The 4,428-nt window shown below is 38.4% G+C and overlaps 1 pseudogene; it reads left to right on the forward strand.

Annotated features, from left to right (window-relative positions):
* Positions 1-2,083: 2,083 nt before the first annotated feature.
* On the forward strand, positions 2,084-4,178 carry LOC116810195 (endogenous retrovirus group K member 6 Env polyprotein-like; annotated as a pseudogene).
* The last annotated feature ends 250 nt before the right edge of the window (positions 4,179-4,428 follow it).

Raw genomic sequence — 4,428 nt, forward strand, 5'->3', positions numbered from 1 at the left:
AGGATTACTTTTTTACCATTCCTCTGGCAAAACAGGTTTTTGAAAAATTTGCTTTTACTACACCAGCCATAAATAATAAAGAACCAGCCACCAGGTTTCACTGGACAGTGTTGCCTCAGGGAATGCTTAATAGTACAACTATTTGTCAGACTTTTGTAGCTCAGGTTCTTCAACCAGTTAGAGACAAGTTTTCAGACTGTTATATCATTCATTATGTTGATGATATTTTGTGTGCTGCCGAAACAAGAGACAAATTAATTGACTGTTACACATTTCTGCAGACAGAGGTTGCAAACGCAGGACTGACAATAGCATCTGATAAGATTCAGACCTCCACTCATTTTCATTATTTGAGAATGCAGGTAGAGGAAAGAAAAATTAAACCACAAAAAAATAGAAATAGAAAAAGACACATTAAGAACATTAAATGACTTTCAAAAATTAATAGGAGATATTAATTGGATTCAGCCAACTCTAGGCATCCCTACTTATGCCATGACAAATTTGTTTTCTATCTTAACAGGGGATTCAGACTTGAATAGTAAAAGAACATTAGCTCCAGAGGCAACTAAAGAAATTGAATTAATTGAAGAAAAAATTCGGTCAGCACAAGTAAATAGAATAGATCATTTAGCCCCACTCCAACTTTGACTTTTGCTACCGCACATTCTCCAACAGGCATTATTGTTCAAAATTCAGATCATGTGGAGTGGTCATTTCTTCCTCACCATACAATTAAGACTTTTACATTGTATTTAAATCAAATGGCTACATTAACTGGTCAGGCAAGACTACGAATAGTAAAATCGTGTGGAAGTGACCCAGATAAAATCATTGTTCCTTTAAACAAGGAACAGGTTAGACAAGCCTTTATCAATTCTGCAGCATGGCAGATTGGTCTTCCTGATTTTGTGGGAATTATTGATAATCATTACCAAAAAACAAAAATCTTCCAGTTTTTAAAATTGACTACTTGGAGTTTACCTAAAATTACCAGACAAAAACCTTTAGAAAATGCTCTGATAGTGTTTACTGATGGTTCCAGCAATGGAAAAGTGGCTTAAAAAGAACGAGTCATTGAAACTCGATATCACTCAGCTCAAAGAGCAGAGTTGGTTGCTGTCATTTCAGTGTTACGAGATTTTAATCAGCCTATTGACATTGTTTCAGATTCTGCATATGTAGTACAGGCTACAAAGGATGTTGAGACAGCCCTCATCAAATATAGTATGGATGATCAGTTAAATCAGCTGTTCAATTTGTTACAACAAACTGTAAGAAAAAGAAACTTCCCATTTTATATTACTCATATTCGAACACATACTATTTTACCAGGGCCTTTAACGAACGCAAATGAACAAGCTGACTTGCTAGTACCATCTGCCTTCATGGAAGCACAAGAACTTCATGCCCTGACTCATGTAAATGCGACAGGATTAAAAAATAAATTTAAAATCACATGGAAACAGCCAAAAAATATTGTACAGCATTGTGCTCAGTGTCAAGTCCTACACCTGCCCACTCAGGAGGCAGGAGTTAATCCCAGAGGTTTATGTCCTAATGCATTAGGGCAAATGGATGTCACACATGTACCTTCATTTGGAAAATTGTCATTTGTCCTTGTGACAGTTGATACGTATTCACATTTCATATGGGCAACCTGCCAGACAGAAATAAGTACTTCCCATGTTAAAGGACATTTATTATCTTGTTTTGCTGTCAGGGGAGTTCCAGAAAAAATTAAAACAGATAATGGGCCAGGATACTCTAGTAAAGCATTTCAAAAATTCTTAAATCAGTGGAAAATTACACATACAACAGGAATCCCTTATAATTCCCAAGGACAGGCCATAATTCAAAGAACTAATAGAACACTCAAAGCTCAATTGGTTAAACAGAAAAAGGAAAAAGAGAGCAAGGAGTATAACATACCCCCGTTGCCACTTAATCTAGCACTCCATACTTTAAGTATTTTGAACATTTATAGAAATCAGACCACTACTTCTGCAGAACATTTTACTGGTAAAAAGAACAGCCCACATGAGGGAAAACTGATTTGGTGGAAAGACAACAAAAATAAGACATGGGAAATAGGGAAGGTGATAACGTGGGGGAGAGGCTTTGCTTGTGTTTCACCAGGAGAAAATCAGCTTCCAGTTCATGTACCTACAACTTACAGAAGAAGTTGCCATCCACCAAGGAAGCAGAGCCGCCGACCTGGGCCCAACTGAAAAAGCTGACACAGTTAGCTAAAAAAAAGCCTGAGGAACACAAGGGTAACACAAACTCCAGAGAATATGCTGCTTGCAGCTTTAATGATTGTATCGACAGTGCTAAGTCTCCCTATGTCTGCAGGAGCAGCTGCAGCTAATTATACTTACTGGGCCTACGTGCCTTTCCCAGCCTTAATTCGGGCAGTCACTGGGATACATAATCCTACTGAAGTATATGTTAATAACAGGACACGGGAACCAGGCCCCACAGATGACCGTGGCCCTGCCCAACCTGAAGAAAAAGGAATGATGATAAACGTTTCCATTGGGTATCATTATCCTCCTATTTGCCTGGAGAAAGCACCAAGATGCTTAATGCCTACAACCCAAAATTGGTTGGTAGAAGTACTTACTGTCAGTGCCACCAGTAAATTTACTTATCACATAGTAAGTAGAATGTCACTTGAGTCACAAATGAATAATTTACAGGACTCTTCTTTTCAAAGATCATTAAAATTTAGGCCTAAGGGAAAACCTTGCCCCAAGGAAATTCCCAAAGAATCAAAAGACCCAGAAGTCTTAGTCTGGATAGAATGTGTGGCTGACACTGCGGTGGTTATTACAAAACAATAAATGTGGAACTATTATAGACTGGGCCCCTTGAGGCCAATTACATTATGATTGTATGGACAAGACTCACTCATGTTCACAGGCTCCATCTGTCTGGCCCACAAATCCGGCCTATGATAGTGATTTGACTGAAAGGCTAGACCAGGTTTATAGAAGGTTAGAATCACCCTATCCACGGAAATGGGGTGAAAAGGGAATTTCATCACCCCGACCAAAGTTAGTCCTGTTACTAGTCCTGAACACCCAGAATTATGGAAGCTCACTGTGGCCTCGCACCGCATTAGAATTTAGTCTGGAAATCAAGTTATGGGAACAAGAAATCATAAGCCATATTATACTATTAACCTAAATTCCAATCTGACAATTCCTTTAACAAAGTTGTGTAAAACCCCCTTATATGCTGGTTGTAGGAAACACAGTTATTAAACCAGATTTCCAAATTATAACCTGTGAAAACTGTAGATTGTTTACTTGCATTGATTCAACTTTGGATTAGCAGCACCATATTCTGCTAGTGAGGGCAAGAGAGGGTGTGTGGATCCCTGTGTCCATGGACCAACCGTGGGAACATTCCCCATCTGTCCATATTTTAACAGAAGTATTAAAAGGAGTTCTAACTAGATCCAAAAGATTCATTTTAAATTTAATTGCAATGATTATGGGTCTTTTTGCAGTCACAGCTACTGCTGCAGCTGCTGGAATTGCTTTACACTCCTCTGTTCAAACTACAAAATATGTGAATAATTGGCAAAAGAATTCCTCAAAATTGTGGAATTCTCAGTCTCATATAGATCAAAAATTGGCAAACAAAATTAATGATCTTAGACAAACTGTCATTTGGATGGGACGTAGGCTCATGAGCTGGAAATATCTTTTACAGTTACAGTGTGACTGGAATACTCCAGATTTTTGTATGACACCTCGAGCCTATCATGAATCTAAACATCACTGGGACATGGTTAGATGCCATCTACAAGGAAGAGAAGATAATCTTACTTTAGATATTTCAAAATTAAAAGAACAAATTTTTGAGGCATCAAAAGCGCAGTTAAATCTGGTGCCAGAAACTGAGGCAATGTTAAGTCTGTTGACAGCCTCACAAATCTTAACCCTGTCACTTAGGTAAAAACCACTGGAAGTTCCACTATTACAAATTGTGTATTAATCCTTGCATGTCTGTTCTCTCTGTTGTTAGTCTACAGGCGTATCCAGCAGCTTCGGGGAGACAGCGACAAGCAAGAATGAGCCATGATGACAATGGCGGTTTTGTCAAAAACAAAAGGGGGATATTTAGGGAAACGAAAGAGAGATCAGACTGTTACTGTGTCTATGTAGAAAGGGAAGACATAAGAAATTCCATTTTGACCTGTACTTAAACAATTGCTTTGCTGAAATGTGGTTAATTTGTAACTTTGCCCCAGCCCCTTTGACCAACTTTGAGCTCACAAAAACATGTGTTGTATAGAATCAAGGTTTAAGGGATCTAGGGCTGTGCAGGATGTGCCTTGATAACAAAATGTTTACAAACAGTATGCTTGGTAAAAGTCATCGCCATGCTCTAGTCTCAATAAACCAGGGGCACAAT

The sequence above is a fragment of the Hylobates moloch genome, unplaced genomic scaffold (genome assembly GCF_009828535.3).
Source record: "Hylobates moloch isolate HMO894 unplaced genomic scaffold, HMol_V3 SCAFFOLD_3020, whole genome shotgun sequence".
Lineage (NCBI taxonomy): Eukaryota > Metazoa > Chordata > Mammalia > Primates > Hylobatidae > Hylobates > Hylobates moloch.